Source organism: Rhineura floridana, chromosome 8 (genome assembly GCF_030035675.1).
Source record: "Rhineura floridana isolate rRhiFlo1 chromosome 8, rRhiFlo1.hap2, whole genome shotgun sequence".
NCBI classification, from domain to species: Eukaryota; Metazoa; Chordata; class Lepidosauria; order Squamata; family Rhineuridae; genus Rhineura; species Rhineura floridana.
In genome coordinates this window covers 79,702,175-79,722,466 of record NC_084487.1, presented here as the reverse complement: position 1 = coordinate 79,722,466, position 20,292 = coordinate 79,702,175, and the positions used below count along the sequence as shown (strand labels likewise).

General features: G+C 41.6%; 1 pseudogene; it reads left to right on the top strand.

Annotated features, from left to right (window-relative positions):
- Nucleotides 1–796: 796 nt before the first annotated feature.
- Nucleotides 797–4,397, top strand: LOC133363344 (uncharacterized protein K02A2.6-like; annotated as a pseudogene).
- The last annotated feature ends 15,895 nt before the right edge of the window (nucleotides 4,398–20,292 follow it).

The window sequence follows — 20,292 nt, the reverse complement described above, 5'->3', positions numbered from 1 at the left end:
ACACATGGTTAGGATTGTGCTGTAAATTAATGGGGCTTTTGAGTGAACATAGCAAAGAATTGTTTTTTTGTGTTGTATATCTTTCTCTCCCCGTCCAATCCTATTTTTAAAGCAATTAGGCAGGGCTTACATAGATATCACTGCTTTTATTATGAAGGAAACTATTACTGAATTTTTTTTAAAAAAATATTCTGCTTTTGACATAAAACTATTATATGAGGTGTATGTATTTTTACATCTCCAGTGTGTGTGTGTATATGGAGTCTTTCCAACAACTCTGTGAAGTAGGGTTGCAGACTGGAAACCAAGGCAGCTCACAATAAGAAATAAATCCCTTTAAAAACCAATAACCATAAAACAAGTATAAACAGTTGCAAAACAGCTTAAAGTGGCATGATTCTGAATTTAACTTTATTGTCACTCCCTTTCATCCATAGAAGCAATAACAGTGGTTCCATGTGGTCAGCTCAGCCCCTTTTAACCCACTGATGGTGCACCTTGCTATTTGCATGACGGTTTATGCACGATATGTCCATGTGGTTGCCACTAGTGGACACAAAGTTAAAGTGTTCTTTTTAGATAGGTTGGATCTGAGCATGCCTGAGGCCTGTGCTTTCAGGCTGTGGCTTCAAGATGGATTCCAAACTGAGAACTGTGAAAATAAGCTAAGAAATAAATCCAGTTATTGTTTGCATCTTACTGGTGTAGCCTATGTATATTATACTGGTGATGAAGGTAAACTGGATGCATTGGTCTCCTTGGATTTCTTCACACATTGTAGCAGTGTGATAGGAGAATGGTTGTTTATGGACTTATGAAGGTGTTTGATGTTGATCAGGAGGACTGGGTGCAGTATACAGAGAGACTGTCCCAGTACTTCATTGCTAATGATACTAATGATGATAGCAAGAAGCAGGCTATTTTGCTGAGTGTTTGTGGAGCAAAGACATATAGACTGATTAGGAGTTTGGTAGCTCCTGGAAAGCCCAGAGACAAATCCTTTGAGGACTTGATTGGGACTGTCTCAAATCACCACAACCCCAAGCCATCTGAAATTGTGCAGTTTTTCACACTCTCCTGGGATGTCTGTGGCAGTTTATGTAGCAGAACTGCGTCGCCTGTCAGAGCATTGTGGGTTTGGAGACACTTTAAATGCTATGCTGAGGGACCAGCTGGTCTGTGGCATCAATGATGAGAGGATTTAGAGACGCTTATTGGCAGAATCCAGTTTAGATTTTTAAAAAGCCCTGGAAATTGCACAAAGCATGGAGGTTGCAGCTCAGCACACTTTAGATTTACAGGGGATCTCTCAACGTCCAAGTGATGCCCAAGCACTTACTGCCACTGTGCATAAATTATCCAATATCACATTGGCTAAAAAGGACTGTCCAGGTGAAGAGAGAAACCACTTACATATTGCAACCCGCTATTTTCGCTGTGGAGGGAAACATGATGGCCACCCATGCCCCCACAGGAGTAGTGAGTGCTGGTTTTGCTGGAAACAAGGCCATCTAGCCAATATATGCCATAGAAAAAGGACACAGACAAAGAGGAAGGAAGGTAGCAAGAAGCAGATACACCAGATGGCAAGTACAGGGGAGCATAAGGGCACAGATGAAGTGTACACTATGCACAACATTGTTAGAAAAGACTATAAAGAAAAACCACTGCAAGTGGATGTTATTGTTAATAGGAAAAACATAACCATAGAAGTGGATACAGGAGCTTCTCTGTCTATAATTAGTGAAGCCACTTATAACTGTTTGTGGCCAAAGAATACGGGGTCACAGTTGAGATCACTGAAAAAGATGATACGCACATATACTGGTCAAGATGTCCCAGTGAGAGGCAGTACTAATGTAGAAGTGAAATATGCAGAAGACACAGTTCAATTGCCCTTAGTTGTGCTAAAAGGAAGAGGCCCTAGTCTGATGGGCCGGGACTGGATAAGACAGCTGAACCTCAACTGGGCAGAGATCAACAAAATTAGCTTAATTGGGACTGAAGCAATTCTTTCAAAACATAAAGAGCTCTTCAGACATGGGTTGGTACTCTAAATGGGGTAAATGGTAGGATTTTTGTGGATCCAGATGCTAAACCACTTTTGTTATTCGTATATGTTCATATGTTATTTGTCATAAAGTGGAGCAAGAATTAGATCGACTACAGGCTAAAGGTATTATTGAACCTGTTCAGTTCTCTGAGTGGGCTGCTCCAATTGTCCCTGCACTGAAGCCAGATGGCACTTAAAGTATTTGCAGAGACTATAAAGTCTCTGTGAACTGTGTAGCACATACCCCCTTCCTAGAATTGAAGATCTATATGCCATCCTGGCTGTAGGAAAAACTTTCACAAAAATTGACTTAAGTGATGTGTACCTTCAGATTCCTCTTGAAGAAAATTAAAACAATAAAACAATAAATACTCATAAAGTACTGTTTCGTTGCAATGGGCTACCTTTTGGCATTTCTGTTGCCCCTGGAATCTTTCAAAGGGCTATGGAGAATTTGTTCCAAGGTGTGCTGCATGTCTGTGCGTATCTTGATGATATTCTGATTACAGAAACAACAGAGCCAGCACATTTGCAGAACCTAGACCAAGTACTATCAAAGCTGGGGCTCCTGCTGAGAGGAAGGGCGGGATATAAACCAAATAATAAATAAATAATAAAAAGCTGTCATTTGCAGGCATGCATCTCAAGAAAGAAAAGTGCATTTTTAATGCAGCTGGCATACACCCTGTAGAAGAGAAGATATGTGCCATTACTAAGGCACCTGCACCAAAGTCAGTTTCAGGACTGAAGTCCTTTTTGGGGTTGCTAAACTATTATGGGAAATTCTTACTTAATTTGGCAACAGTACTGGCACCATTACATAGACTTTTACGAAAAGCGATAAGATTCCATTGGGGTTGAGAGCAGGCAAGAGCTTTTGCAGCAGCAAAGAACTCATGAAGTCATCCACACTCCTTATTCAATATGACAGTCATAAAGAACTTCTCTTGTCTTGTGATGCTTCTCCATATGGAGTGGGAGCAGTGTTAGCCCACTGAATGCCTGATGGATCAGAACGTCTCATTAGTTATGCATCAAGTTCCCTAGCCCCAGCAGAAAAAAAAACACAGCTAGAACATGAAGGGTTAGCAGTGGTTTTTGCAGTAAAGAAATTCCATTCATATCTATATGGCAGATATTTTGTCATACAATCAGATCATAAGCCCCTTCAGGGTCTGCTGGGAGAGAACAAGCCAGTACCCCCAATGGCATCTGCTAGAATCCAGAGATGGGCCTTGACATTGTCTGAGTATAACTACAAATTTGAATATAAACCAGGTCAAGCCCTGAGCAATGCTGATGCCCTTAGCAGACTTCCACTACCAGAATGCCCAAAGTCAGTACCTCAGCTTACTGAAACCATTCTTATTGAATTGATGTCCACATCCTTGATAGATGCTGTAATGATTAAACGAGAGATGGACCAAGATCCTCTGTTATCTAGATTGCGAAGAATGGTCACAAATGGATGGATTGAGGGGGGAAGCAGATTTACAGCCTTACTATCAGCATAGGGAGTCCTTGAGTATCCAGGATGGATGTTTATTATTGGGGTCTCTGATAGTAGCACCACCAGGGAGTCAGTCTGCTGTGCTAAAATTGTTGCATGAAGCACATCTTGGTATTGTACGGATGAAGGAATTAGCACATAGTTATGTGTGGTGGCCTGGAATAGACCAGCAGATTGAGACAGTGGTGCGACAGTGTGGAACTTGTCAATCTAACTGCCATGCTCTTCCAAAAGCACCCTTACATCCATGCGAATGGCCACGACCCTGGGCAAGACTTCACATCGATTATGCTGGTCCATTCATGGGGAAAATGTTCTGAATAATAAAAGATGCACATTCCAAATGGTTTAAAGTTCACATCATGTCATCCACTACTGCTGAAGCAACTGTGGATAAACTCTGCCTGTCTTTTTCTACTTTTGGATTGCCAGAAGTAGTGGTAAGTGATAATGGGCCACAATTTACAGGTGTAATTTTCCAAGAATTTTTGGAAAAAACCACATCAAGCATGTAAGAATTGTTCCACATCACCCAACTTCCAATGGCCTAACAGAAAGAACTGTGCAGACCTTGAAAGACAGACTGAAAAAAATGACATGTGGCAGCTTAGAGACTAAATTAGCGAGATTCTTTTTCTAGTATCATGTTACACCACATTCCACCACAGGAAAATCACCAGCAGAACTACTAATGGGTAGAAAATTGCGTACACATCCTACACCCTGGACATCCTACACCCTGATGAGGATATTAAGGTGTGTGAGAAGCAGGAAGCACAAAAATTCTACTATGACTTAAAAACAGCATCAAGAACCCAGCAATGGGCAACCTAATTTATGCCCTTATTTTTGGGACTGGACCTCGTTGGCTGGCAGGTTGTCTTGTATCACAGGCAGGGCCCCTCTCATGTGGTGGAATTACCAGATGGAAGGCATATTTGGTGACACCAAAATCAAGTGTGTTTATACCATGGAGAAGAGTAGAAGCTTGAGCAGTGTAGTAGTGGCTAGTGGTGCTTAAGGGAGGCAGAGCAGCAGGGTGTGTGTTTGTTCTGTATCGCTTTCCACCTAAGAATACTGGCTCACTGTGGCCATAATAAGGCTGGGCCTGCAATTGTCATTGTCACTGAAGTCTCAATCAAGAGTGGCTGACCCAGTGGGGAGGTGCTGCAGAACTACCCTGCTGACACTAGCATCACTGCTGTTTACTGGGATGGGACAGAATGGCGATGAGGTTGAGGTTGCACAGGTCTCCCACCAGAGTGCCCATACAGCCCCAACCTGACCACCACCCTGCCTTCCCCATCCTGGTATGTGGCAATGACATGGGTGTTGGGATATTGGCTCCATGGCACCATCTCAGCTTCTCCTGGGCTCAATATTCTAGAGTGCTTCAGTGGTATAGTTTCTACCTAGAGCAACAGCATTGCTGAAATTATTCCAGTTTCATTGAAGAGGAAAAGAGTTTGAGACTAGTTCCTAAGATAACTTATACCACATTAACAGTCTTGACTTCCTTCAAGAATCCTGGGAACTGTAATTTACCCTTAGCAGAGATACAGCTCCTAGCACCCTTAACAAATGACAGTTCCATGGTTCTTTGGGGGAAGCCATGTCTATTAAGAGTGCTTTAAATGTATGGAGTGAATGTGACCATGATCTCAACCAGAGATCTTTTCTCAGTTCTTCCGCATGTAATTATTTTAAGTGTTGATGCCAGGGATTGAACCAGGAGCCTTCTGTCATTCACACCTATGATTTCCCACTGATCTATGTCTCCTCTCTTAGCTATGATCCACATCTTCTAAATATTTACAGTTTGGGAAACTGTAATTAGGTAAATTAGGTAAAATCATAGATCCCTGGCACATTAGCTTTACAACAGCTATTCTGCATCATAAAAAAACAAAGTAGATATTATAGTGTTAGAAAGTGTTTGGTGTTGGAGTCCGCAAATTTCATAACACACTGAACAAGCCATGATTCACTCTAGGAAAATAGATTGATGATTCGATTTGTTTACACAACAGTAGGATATCCATATGGTTCTCTCTCTCTCTCTCTCTGTATGCACAAGCAGCAGAGAGAGAAAGATTTAAGAATCCAATCCTTGTACTTATTCACGTAGCGCTGCTGATGTGGAATACTCGTGTGTGTGTGTATGTGTGTGTGCATGTAAGTATAAACAAAAAGAAGGGTTCTGAATCCAAAATCTAATTTTGTAAAATTGATAGACTGATCTACAAAATTATATCTGAAGTGGGTCATTCTATCAACATTTACATGGAACCAATCATCTTCATGTGATATGTGATATCATTACAAATGTTCACATTCAAAAAACACTAGAAAGCAAGCTTCCACCCCCAACTAGGTGGAGATGCCTTCTTAAGGCCCTTTACTGCAGTTGAACCCTTGGCAAAACATTAAAAAAATCTGTCTTTATGAAATGCCCTCAAGCTGAAATTCCAGTTCATGTTATCGATTATATTTGAGATGGGAAGGGCCCACATATAAGAACCTGGCCATTGCTTAGGGCTGTTTTGGATAGATCTGTATGCTGACATAGCTTTGAAGACATCTGTGTCAACTTTTGAATGGTTAGAAAAGCAACAGTTTTCACAGCAGTTTCACTTCAAAGTAAATGTTTAGCAAGCAGACTGAAGTATTATCCCTAGAGTGAAACTGAGAGAAAATTGGCAGAAATATAATCATTCAAAAGTGGCATTGTTTCAGAGACCTTTAAGTCAGATCTTAGGTCATCTGGGTGATCTGAGGACTTTCCACAGAAGTCATGTCTGATACTGTTACTTCTATAGTGAATATGAAAAGTTCAAAAAGAAGTGCATCTGTAGAAATTTGGGTCACATGGTGAATACAGGCTGGGGACCCGCAATAGGCTGTGGCTCCCTGGCACCACAGACATTTTCCCTGTGTGTGGATAGCATCATTGTACAGTTTGGCCAGTATGTGGATTTATTGTATCTGGGTGGGTTTAGGAATTCCCTGTTGCTCTTATGGTTCTTGTTCAAGAGAGACAATAAAGTTCTTGTCTAGCTTCCTGACTTAAGCCTCCATACTTCCTGGTGTGTATCCCAACTACATTTTACATTTCTGTTCACATTACTACTGTTATTGTATTTGTATTATATTGATTGAAAATTGTGAGCCACTCATAATTAAATACAGAAATCCCTACATAAATAAATGTTTTAAAAACCAATTTCTTTTCTTTCTTTTTAAAAGGATACATGGTGTCCTTCATGCATTAATTGCATGAAGTGGGTCCTGATGCTAGCCCTGTGCTTTTAGCCCTGCCCCTGCATCAAGCATGTTACTAACCCCACTCACTAGACATCTACATAGTGGCATGGACATCTGCAGGGAGGAAGCCTATGCATGACCAGCTGCTTGCACAAGCTTCCACTCAGTTAAGACCCTGTACTCATTAACAGCTGCTCACACATAGGCTTCTTCTCTCCAGATGCCTGCTCTGTCACATAGTCATTCAAGGGCAAGGACAGCAGCACAACCCACTACAAGTCATCGTGTGGCGCCCCCTTCATGAGATTACTGCATTAAGACAGCTGTAGTCCTCATCCTTCTCTTAAATAAGTTTGATCTGCTAAATGGACCCACTGGATTCAGGTTCTTTTGCTGATCTGTCTACATAAGCTTATAGCAACATATGAAGCTGTCTTATACTGAGTGAAACTATTGGCCCATCTAGTTCAGTACTATCTGCGCTAGGGATGGGGGAGAAATTTGATTCACTTCACATTTAAAGGTGAATCTATCAAGTGTGCACTTTCTGAAACAATATGATGACCCACACACAGCCATCCTTTGAAAGCCACACTTACCTGAATTCTGCAATGCAGTTCTCTAGGCAAACTGTTTACAAAAATGCATATACTCGAGGAAAGTGTGCATACAAATGAGTGTATTACTGAAAATAACCTACAAAATGCATTCTATTAGGAGAAATTGCTTGTAAAAATGAGTCAAAACTGCAAACAAAATGTGATTACTAGGAAAATCTTGTACTGAAATGCTGAAGAATTTTCATGAGGATTTTTTAAAAAATTGCATATTGCTGAAGAAATGGGGAGAACTGAATTTGAGACTGGAAAAATTAGAAACTGAGAGAACTGAAATGGACAGATCCTTCCATTTCTAGTCAGCACATATTAGCTGCCGCTCTCCAGGATTTTAGACAGGACTCTCCCAACCCAACCTTGAGATGACAGGGATTGAACCTGGGACCTTCTGCATGCAAGGGCTCTACCACTGAGCCACACCTCTACCCCTTGACCAACAGGGTCAGCTTTCTGTCAGCAGTGAGCTCTTAGGGACCTCTAAATTGAACAATTAAGGAGAAATGGTGGGCCCTAAACAAATTTGAACCTCCCTTTAGTAGTTGTGTTGACCAGCTAAGTAAAGTATAGGTTTCTCCAATCAAGTCATTTATATTGTGCCCCTTGCTTTAATGCTTACTTTCTTCAAGGTTCTTCAGTGGAACAGCTAGACAACTTCATACTGACTCCATTTCTTATTTTAATGTTTTTTTAAAAAATAGCAAATGAAGACCATGTATGGTGGTTTTTGTATATTGTATTAATAGCCCATAAAGCAGAACTCAGCTGAGTGAACTGTGGTAATTCTTGGACACCTCATTGCACGTCATTATGGGCTCTTTCTGTCCATCATCCACAGAAGGGTGGCATTAACTATAATGAGAGCATGATATATATGCAGAACTTTAACAGCTTATTTTGCTCACTAGTAAGACACCAGATCCTTCTGGTATGGATGGCTGCAGTGATAGAGCATTCAGTACTTGGCAAGCACAGCAAGTTTCTTTTATTAGGCAGCATGTTGATTTTAGTTTTATACACTGCATGGAGATTTTTTTAAGCAAGCGGTTTATACATTTTCTAAATACATACATAGGAAACATTGCAGCCTGGTATGTGATGCTTTGGGGCTACATTTATGGAATTGGCTCCATGGTGGTTGAAATGCTTTTAGGATGTCCCCAGAGTTTCCCCCACTCCTGTGGCTTTTTAACTACACTGAAGCTCTTTCATCCCAAGTTAAGGCACTGGGAAGAGCAGGGCAGGGAATCTTTGGGCCTCCAGATGTTGTTGGACTGCAACACTCATCAGCCCTGCCCCTGAAGGAACACAGATTCCTCATCCTTAGTGTGGAGAATATATGCTGCACCACAGTTTTGTGCAATTCTGCTTACTGCACATGATGATGGTGAGTGTTACTGATGCATCAATCACAATCCACAGTTTTGCTCCAGGGTAACCTCTTGGGGCCAACACAACAACAGCAGCAGCAACAACAGAGGTCAGTGACACCATAAATTCAATAGCTTTTCATACATTTGATCAAGCAGACTCTAACCCATGATGACCCGTGCAACACTAGATTTATTAGTTTGCCACAGGTCTCTTCCATATTACGGATATTGTGGCAGAACTGCAGTCTTATTTATTTATTTATTTATTTATTTATTTATTTATTTAGTTAGTTAGTTAGTTAGTTAGTTAGTTAGTCAGTTATATCCTGCCTTTCCTCCCAGCAGGAGCCCAGGGCGGTATTTTATAATACACTTTCCTCAGTTCTTGATACATCAAGCTAATTAACATTTTTTTCTGGTACAATGGTGTATAGGAGCAGATTATTGTTGTTTCTTTTAATTATAACCTTGGACTGACGCTTGTCTCATATATATAAAAAATATTCTGTTTATCACTGTGACTTCAGTGTTAGCCTGCAATCCAATATAAAAGTCCAACTTAAAACTTCCCACCCCCACTTGAGCCATTTGTAAATGTTTCTGACTGCATGCACATATGTGAAAACAGATTTAAATTTAGGAGAGATTTACCTATTGTATTCCCGACTTCCATGTAAACTGGTCCTCTTTTCAGCAAGCTTTGGTAGAAAATCCCATTTTTTAAAAAACAAAAAACAAATCATCCTTCTTGCTGAAAAGTGTGGGGTGGTGAAGGGAATAGGTGCATTGTACAGGGTGTTTTTTTTCTTTCCTGCACAGCTGGTAGTTCTCTTATCTCACATTAATAGTTGCCGAGTGATGCACTGAGGAAGCCGCCAGGTGACTCTGCCAATTCAGACTCTTTTGATGTGTGCCCTCAATATTGCATCACTTGGTTGTTCTATATCTCTTGGAACTCTTAGGAGAGCGGAGTGTTTTGCTTAAAGCAAAACCAAGAAAGACTTTTCTATTCTGCTGGTGCGGTCAGCACCATGGAAACCAGGGCACACTGCATGCTTGCTGGCTTATCAGTGGCAGCCAGAACAGCCATTAAGAAAAGTGAAGTGGAATCTGCTGATGGGGAGCTACTGGCAATTAGGTTGGATGCCTGAGCAAGAGAGATCCATTTTAGGCATTGCATGCTGCTTTAAGGAGGCATGGTACATTTAAGGATGAGGGTGACCAAATGAAATAGAAGACACCTGTCCCTTTAATCCAGGGATACAGAATCTGTGGCCCTCCAGATGTCCTTGGACTCCAGCTCCCATCAGCTCCAGCAAGCATGATCACTGATAAGGGGTTATAGGAACTGTAATCCAGCAGCACTAGGAAGGCCGCAAGTTCCCCAACCCTGCTTTAATACTTTTGTAACATAGGGAATTCTGACAGGTGTTCTTTCTATTCCCCTGCAATATAAGCTGTGTCAACCACATTTCTCTTTCCCACAATGCTATCCTTTATTGATTTAATGCATTTTATATAGCCCATCCTTCAATACATTGTCCTACATAATTTCAATAAAATTATAAGGGATAGAAGCATTGGGCAATGCTCCTAGAAGCTCATGAGCATGAGGCTTCTTTGTGACAGCTCAGGCTGGTTGATTTGAGGTATCACAATCCTGCACCCTACATATCAACTGAGCGGAAGCCAACATGGATCTCTGCTAGTCTAGCCATGATGGCTATACTCTGGCTCCACAGTTGGAGGCAGCATGCTTCTGAATACCAGTTGCTGGAAACCACAGGAGTAGAGGGTGCTGTTGCCCTCATGTCGTGCTTGTGGGCTTTCCATAGGCATCTGGTTGGCCTCTATGAGAACAGGACAGTGGATTAGATGGGCCACTGGCCTGACCCTGCAGGCCCTTCTGTTCTTGTATTTTATAGAAAAAAATAGGACTATAACTCCAAACAAACAAAATGGATTCCTTCACTGTAATTCTACCACATACCTGTTTTAAAGCTGACTAGCCCAGATAGCTAAATGAAGGTATCATGGAGAGGACCATGTGGCATATGGAGAAATGCCATGCAAATGTATGTCCCCAAGCCTGTGAAGGATAAGGTAACATGAATGCTGGGGTGGAGCATTTGTATGGGAGAAATGGTGGCGGGGAGGTGGGATGTTTCACCCTATGCCCACTGATTCTCTTCTGCAAATTCTCTCTGGCCATTTCTCTTTTGGGCACTACTGGATAAGAAAAAAATGGAGTAAAATGAAGGGGAGCAGAGGAGAATTTGTCAAGGTGGGAAACACTAAACAGCTGCCCCTGCCTGCTGATTCATCCCTGCAAATGCTTTCCCCACTGTGCTTTCACATTATGAAACAAACATGGAGCTGGGCAGTTTCACAAGTTATCATCCCACTCAAAGCCTTGTGATGCTGTCTGCACAATGTGGCCCCTTCTTTTGCGGGTTGTACTTCCCTGAGCCATCTTCTCTAGAAGCTCACTGATATGTTGGGTTGGCCTATCCTTAAGGCTTACTAACTCTGCCAAGTAAGCCACTATTATTTCTGTTTTACAGAAAGAGAACTGTTGTTGTTGGAAACTGGGAAACTTGTTACATGGGATTAGGGATGTGGTAGAATTCTGACCAATTCAGATTTGGTGCCGAATTTTCCATTAATTCGCTTATTCTCTATGGTTGTGAATCAGATTTTTATGGAGCAATTTTCTGTGGCTATTTTAGAAAACTTTTTTTAAGCCTCTAAAATATTGATATTAAGAACAATAATTTTATCAGTATTTTCTTTCAACATTGATATTTCCTTTCAAAATATTGATATTAATATCAATATTTTTTGCAAGAGAAAAAAACAAACCAGTAAAAGCAATGAACAGCAGACAAAGAATGAACTCAAATTGATACTCGCCTGTTAGGTTGATGAAATGCTTTTGAATCTGCACCAGCCAATGGATCCCACCTCTACATGTGACACACCTCAGTCTCTGAGTGGTGACGGATCTCAGTGCTCTCTATGCATCCCTCAGGTTTGGTTTTCTTAGAACAGCAATGGGAAATCTGTGGCCCATGTTGTTGGACTAGAACACTGTTCATCACCTGTGGGTCCCCAGATGTTGTTGGACTACAATTCCCATCAACCCCAAGCAGCTTAGCCAATGGCCAAGGATGATGGGAGTTGTAATCCAACAACATCAGGTTATGTAGTCCCAGGCTATGGTCTGAAGGCACACGAGGCCACCACCTTGCTGAAGCTAAGCAGGTCTGGGTCTGGTCAGTGCCTGCATGGGAGACCACCTGGGAACCACATGCATGCTGCCTTGGGTTCCATGGTGAAAGAAAGCTGGGGTATAAATGTAAGAAATAAATGAATAACAATAAATAAACTTCTGGGGACCCAAGGTTGAAGAACAGTGGACTAGAACTTCTGTCATCCCTGACTGATGGGTAATGAAGTCCAACAGCATCTGGAAGGCCACAGGTTCCCCATTCCTGCCTTAGAATGAAGGTTATTGGAGACTGTGGTGTCTTTATAACATATGGTTTTATTTACACAGTTCACAGTATTAACATTCCAACAGATCTTGCTCCCACATTTTTTGGGGTGGGGTTAAGCCTTAACTTTGGATTCAGCACAGAGAGCAAAATCAGGGTTCTGCGTATTCCCAGCTCCCTCTACATGCTGAGACTGGCCTCAAGTCTATTGTTTTCGTACACTCACTGATGACATCACCTGCAGCCAGGAGAGTGGGGGAAGGCCTACCCTCCTCAGTCTAGCTTCTGGAAGCCACTTCAGCTATCTAGTTTCTATGGCAACACCCCTGTAATTCTTTAATTATGCAAAGAGACACTTATCAGACATGGCTACAGCTATTGACTTAAGAAAGAGATTGGTTTGGCCACTTTAGCAATCTCTTTTTTCTATAGAATCCCATTTTATAGATAAAAAACATAGGCTTAGAGTCATTTATCCCTCAATCGTATAACAATATATAAAGGAAGAAATGGTGCCTGACCTTACTATACTGATATAAGTGTGCTGGTTACAAATGAACATAATTTTTCTTTGTCTTTTTTGCTCTGGGTCCACTATAAACCTTTAGCCTTGCTAGGTATACAATCAGAACAACTGCAGATACTGAGGGTGCAACGTCTATGACTTATAATCAATTCTTTTTCATTTGCAAATATTTTGGCACTAATAGCAACCAAATGAGGTAGTGTCATTTCTATCCCTATTTTACAGAGGAGAACAAAGCCTGAGAGATTAAGTTTTGTGTTTTTTAAACCTTTCACAGATGCTTCTGAGCAGAGAATGTAAATTTAAAAATATGTCATAGATAGAAAGACAGCTGAAGATATGTCATAGATAGAAAGACATGCCAGGAGAAGTGTCTAACATACATGTTCCGCCTTATTATACAGCCACAAGAGTGGCTGTATACTATAGCCAGCGTGGATTTTTCACATTCTCCAATGTTAAATTGAAAATACCCCCCATGCCATTCTGATGCTTCCCGTAAGCTCATTTCAAAACAAAACCTTACAAAACTTATAGTCCTAAACTCAGAAACACTTGGTTAACAACCGTCTCAATTTTCATAGTGATACACAAAACAGAGAGAACAGAGAGTTCAAAGTCTAAAAAGAGAGGAAAAAATCCCAGACCCCCTTTGGACTTTTTTCTGTCAGAGTTCTCATAATCTTTTGAAATTCATTAAAAATCAGCCATGTTCACAGAGTACCTGTAATCCTATTATTGACCTTGCCCCATACTCTGTCCATCTTCTGCAGTTTAAAAGTTAAAAAAAGGCCTGGCTGATTTTTAATTATTTTAAGAAATTTTGCATTGAACTGAATGATAGTGCCAGGCACGCTCCTTAAGAACCAACTGTTCTAAAAGCCAGACTCACAGCTGCTGGACTTGCCTAATCAGGGGACCACACCCACACCAGACCTTGATTTCACTTGAGACAGTCATGGCTTCCCCAGAGAATGTGAAGGGTGCTGAGAGGAGAGTCCCATTCCGCTGACAGAACTCCAGTGGCCAGAGTGGTTTAACAGTCAGCCGCTCTCATTGAAACTCTGTGAGGGGAACAGGGCATCTCCTAGCAACTCTGAGCACCCTTCACTAACTAAACTTCCCAGGTTTCTTTGAGAGATGCCATGACTGTCCAAAGTGAAATAAAGGCTGGTGTAGATGTGGCTAGGGACAGCTTTGGTTTAAATGTGGGTGGGAGGCTACATATGCCTGCTATAGAATAAAAAGGTGTGGGAAATGCTGAAAAGCAATGATACTGTTCACAGTGTTTTCCTTTGGGAAAGGAAAGGGGCTTCCCCTCTGCCCAGTGCCCACCCACCCAATCTCCTCCCCTCCCTGCCCCTCTCCCAGGTCAGTGTTGGACTACAACCTGAGATACTAGGGTTTGAATCCCCACACATCCATGAAGCTCACTAGGTGACCTTGGGCCAGTCACTGCAATGGTAAAACCCCCTCTGAATACCGTTTACCATGAAAACCCTATTCATAGACTTGCCATAAGTCGGGATCAACTTGAAGGCAGTCCATTTCATTTTCAAACATGATTGCACAGAAATAAATCCCATTGAACTCAAAAAGTATGCAAATGATCAAACCCACTCTCCCTTCTCTCTCCTATCTCCTCCCTCTTGCCCCTTCCCTCCCCTTCCTTTGCCCCTCCCTCCTCATCCCCATCCCCTTCCAATCCCCTCCTTCCCCTTCCCCCGCCTCCAGCTCCCCTTCCTCCTCCCCATGGTAAGTTTTACCTATCCTAACCATGATTACTTAGGAGTAAATCCCATTGAACTCAATAAGCATGCAAATGATGAGACCTGCCTTCCCCCTCCTTCCCTTCTCCTCTCCCTTCCTCCTTCCCTCCCCTCTTCCTTCTTCCTCCTTCCCTGCCCTCTCCAGCCATCCCTACCTCCCCCCAGTTTTACCTATCCTAAGCATGATTGCATGGGAATAAATCCCACTGAACTCAATAAACATGCAAATGATCAAGCCTGTCCTTCTCCTCCCCTCCCCCTCCAACCTGCTCCCCTCCCCCTCCTCCCCTCCCCATCTCCTGTGGTCAGTTTCACCTATCCTAAGCATGATTGCAGGGCAGTAAATCCCACTGAACTCAATAAGCATGCAAATCATCAATCCATTCTCAGCAAACTTGCGCAGGATCCCATTTCTTACCTCCCAGATTAAAAAGCAGATAAATTTACTAATAGGCAAAAAAAACCCTTGCGCTTTAAGAATGTACCTATAGCCCACAGATATTTCTATCAAACTTGAAAAAGCAGGGGAATTGGGCAGCTTTTCCCTGGGCCCATTGGACAGCACAGTTAAACTCAAAAGCATGCCCAGCAGAGCCTTTCAGCTAAAGGCCAAACTAGATGAGATGCCAGTCACACAATTATCAATGGTAGGATTGGCTTTTTAAATGTAAACTGCTGACTTGAAGGATGCAATCCAGATCTGTAAGAGGTTGGGATCAGAGAATCTGTCTATTTTGGTATGACTCACTTCCTCATTTTTTCCAATCTTAAGTTCAGTTCTCCATTTCCACATCACTTTGTGATTTTTTTAAAAAAAGTCCTCATGAAAATGTCTTCATCAACATTTTAGCGCAAATTTCTCCTAATATATACATTTGGTATGCAATTTTGTCTTATACATGCTTTTGCAAAACAATTTCTTCAGTTTTGTCTGTCATTTTTACTAATATATGCATTTTATGTACACTTTATCCTAGTAGATGCATTTCTGTATAACTTACTTGGCTGGAGAACTGCTCTGCAAAAAAGTGTGAATTTTGAAAGATGGTCTGCATATTGTTTCAGAAATTGTGAATTGGGCAGGTTTGCCTTTAAATATGAACTGAATCAAATATCTCCTCCATCCCTGGTGGGAGATGGAGCAGCTTTAATTCTGGTCCTCCCATTCACTACAGTGGGAGGTTCTTTCCAAGGAAAATAGCAGGCCCAGGCCCACTGATTCAGAGCAAGAGCCTCCCTCCCCCCAAGGCGGGTCCTGATCTGGATCAGGCATCTCCAAACCTGCAGTGTGCATTTAAAAAGTCAGTAATACAAAGTTCCAGTGGGGCTGATGGAGTGGGGGAAATGAAGCAGGATCCTGGGGTCATAAAGCAAGACTTTGGCAGCAACCAAACCTGTTTCACAAACTAACATTAACTTATATGTAGGAGTGGAAAGATCTGTCAATTTCAATTTCTCAGGTTTTCCTTTTTCCAATATTACATTTAGTTCTCCACATTTCTCCAGCAATTTGCATTTTTTAAATAAAGAAAATGCTTCAGCATTTTAGTGCAAATTTCTCCTAAGATACACATTTTTGTATGCAGTTTGGACTAATGTGCATATGTTTGCAAACCATTTTCACCTAATATCATGCAATTTTTGTATGTTATTTTTCACTAATGCCTGCTTTCCCTAAACAAATAAATTTTAAAAACATTTTTTTGGCTGAAGAAATATGTCACAAAATTCACATGTGTGACATTTGAAGGATGGCCATGTCTCAGTTCTCATATTGTTTTGGAAAATGCAGATTTTATGAGTTTGGCTTTAAATGTGAATGGAATGGAATTTCTCTCCCACCCCTGCTTATAAGTCCCTGCCTTACTTTTGGCCATTCCTGGCAGTCCATGCAATACTTCTTTTCTCAGTCTAAACCAGGAGTGGAGAAACTGCAGGGCTAGGGGTGGGACTGGTGTCACCCTCCAGATCTCTCTATCTGACTCTTGGGACTCGCATGAAGCAACATCCCCTCCTCAGCCACACCTATGACTGGCCTTGCTTCACACCCTCCTGGAGTATTTGTGCTGTGCTGGAATGTGTCCTTGTATGCTAATAATACCTCTTGTTTGCCTGGGATGGAGAACAGAGAGGAGTGTGTGAGTCTGTGTGGAAACCAGCCAACTGATACCCATTGCAGGTGGCCTCCAGAAGGTTGCCCAGATGGGAATGCAGCTCTAGGGCTGAAAACAGTTCTCACCCCGATCTAAGTGCATCACCATCTCTTTTCTTTGCCCCCTGGGAGCCTAACATCACTGGGATTGCCCAGAGTTTATTCATATTGAAAGAAATCCTCATTCCGTCAACAAAAAACATTGTTTCCCTTCTCCCTGTAGCCTCATATTTCAATGTATTCATAAAATGTGTGGAATGTGAGAGCCTACCCTAAATGCCAAATTTAGGAAAGCGGCAGCAACAACCATCACAGAAACCCTGTTCTTCTTGGCATCTGCTGTCAGCCACAATCACAACAAAACTGACAACAGGGGGAAAAATAACCTAAATCATTTAGAAGCCTTGTAATTTCCATGAGCTAATATAGCAAGTTATACTGTCACTCAAATGGCAGTACTGAATTTTTTAAAAAAATGATCTCAGAATTCTTTGCACACAAAGTAGCTCCATGTCTCCAAGTCAGATTCTGCTTCTTAAAGAAGATATCAGTTTTATTTATTGATGATGATGGTGGTGGTTATGGTTATGATTATTCATCATCATCATCATCATCTATGACTTCAACTAGAGCATCCCTGCTTAATAATACACATTATTAATAATAATACAGTCACATCCCAGCCCTGTAGCCAGGATGAGGCAAAAGAGTGCATCGCCTCCTCCGAGCTGTGCTTCACCACCCCCCGATTTTTTTCAGGGGGGAAATTTTCTTTTTAATTTGTTACATCATCATCATCATTATTAAAATTTATTACCAGGTCTTCACCCAAAGGTCCCAGGGCAGGTCACAACCATTTTACACACATAATTAAAAACAGTTAAAAACAACCTAAACATGACAGGCAATGACAGCTTCCATTTGAAGAATGACAGCTTGTTTAAACAACAGAAGCAATTTAAGAATAGGATCCTCTGAAAATTCAGGTAATAAGGCAGGGTGAGTATACAATAAAAGCTTCATCTTCAAAGAGCCCACAAAGTCTGCTCACCCAAGAATTTCCCTAACTGAGAGTGAATTTTTCATGATCACAATCACCTTATAATGACTTCAGTGATCCTGAAACAAACAGCCAGTATAATAACCTGATCCTTGAAAAGTTAAATATTAGAACTTTGTATTATGGGTAGTGTTAGCTCCAACCCTTGGATTTTATTTTGCTCTGCTTTTCATTTTCATTTTCCATTGTGTTCTCTACCCAGCCAGCAATAAAAAAGCATGTTTGATTGCCAGAATAAGAAGTAAGGGTTTGTTTATTCTGCAGTTATTATGTTAAGTAGAGCAGGGCTGAATACTTATTGCTAAATGGTGAAATAAATAACTTAAAGTGATCTGCAAAAAATATCGACCCTAAATTACCCTTTACTCTTTCAAAGCACTCACTATACTCGCAATCATAATGGCTATTTTTTTTCTTGAGTACTTGAAGGCAAAGGATGAAAACAATCCTAGAGGAATAGAAACACTGCTGTGGATACTACAGCTAGCTGGCTGTCTGGCTACCTAGGATGCAACTCAGGCCTAATTTCTGATTTCTCCAGTGTGTGAAGCTCAGCATGAGGCCTTTTCAGGGTTTCTGGACAGAAAAAGCAGCCTAGCAACCAGCAAAAACCCCAATTGCTTTCATCAATTCATTTTCAATTGTTTAGTTAGTCCTTTATATAGCAACCAGTTTAAAAGTTTTCTCTTGATTGTCCAAGAGGAAGGAAAATCTAAAGGTCAGGAACAAGGAGGGACCCTCAAAAAGGAGGTAACACCTTTTGATATCCCCTTGTTCACTGTATCCTTAACATCCTTTTTTTCTTATGAAACAAAAAAAAATGTCAGTCATTTAATACCTGGTGTTCATACTAAATTTCCTGTTAACCTGACATATACATAGCCCATTATGTGAGGTAGGTGAGAGACAGTGACTGACCCAAGGTCACACAGTGAGTTTCATGGCTGATCTTAACTCTGGTCTCTCAGGTCCGAGCCCACTAAATATCCCTCCACCTTATTCCACAGTCTGGAAAAAAGATGTAAATAAACTGGAGGAGGGGAATAATCTTGTCCCATAGTCTGGAAATGTATGGGTTCCCATGTTAACAGTCTTTTAAGATTAACCAATTCAGGCTGCAATCATATTCATACTTATCAGGGAGCAATCCCAATGCAATTCAGTGGGGCTTACTTCTGAATAATGTGCAGCTTCTTTGGCATGAACCCACGCTAGAAATTGTGACAGCATGGACCCCCTTGTGGACCACTTTTCTGTTTAGTTAGGTGCTATTTGTAAAATTGCAATGCTTAAGTGTCCACAGTAGCTTTGTATGGGAGTAGGATAGAGAGAAAGCCAGAAGAACTTGGCCGCATCCCTGTGACCACTCATGAACCATGCCCCCATGACCTCCTAGCAGCCCCACCAGGTATAGTAAACACTAGCCACCACTGCCCAGGTGTATCTCTGCCTCTCATTGGCTTTGGCTCCACCTACTGTTGGTCTCCTTGCCTTCTGCCCTACCATTCCTAATGGTCATCAGCTACCACAGACTGGCATGGTGCAGGTGCTGCAGTTTGCCTATGTAGTCACTAGAGATCTCTGTTCAGGGATCTGTGCCTTCACAGTGTCCATTTGGCCTTCCCTTCTTCATTGCTGTGTGGTAGCAGCAGCTGAGAAGTGCAGCACCTTGAAGTGCAGCAGTGTGCAAAGGCTGCAAACTCCAAGCTTCCACTAACTACGTACAGTGCAAGCTTTGCTCCTGATCCCTTCCAAACATATGCTCAGAGTTTTGGAGACAGTTCGTTCCCCTGCCTACAATAGTAAATTAATGTGGAATCCATGTTTTTTAAAAAATCAGTGCTTGACAATCAGGGCAGAAGCATCCTCATGGGAAGCGGGGAGTAAAACTGGGCCTGGAGTTGGGGGTGAACAATAATATATTTTAAAAGCACTTTGGGAAAAGTCAGGTATGACGGTGCATACACTGCTTCACTCAAAAGCCAGAATGTAAGCTTTCCTTTTCTGTCATGTTTAAAGATATGAACTCATATCAACCTCTTTGTTTCCTTAAACCTATTAGAGAAAGTAAGAAAATCATAGAATAGTAGAAGTGGAAGGGGCCTGTAAGGTCATCAAGTACCTCCACTGTGCCTCTTGAATGCCACCAATGTTGGAGAGCCCACCACCTCTCTAGGTAATTGTTTCCATTGTTATACCGCTCTGAGAGTTAAGAAGTTTTTCCTGATGTTCAGCTGAAATCTGGCTTCATGAAACTTGAGCCCATTATTCCATGTCCTGCACTCTGGGATGACCAAGGGAGGACACGGAATAATGTGTCAATAACGTCAAGAAGTTCAATTAATTATCTTGCTGCCCCCCTCACCTTTACCCTCACCCACACTTGTCGATTTGCTTTGCAGCTTTGTTAAAATTTCTAGAATGCGGCTGTGAGTGTTCCATAGATTTTCCACCTTGAGTTTTGAAAAAACCCT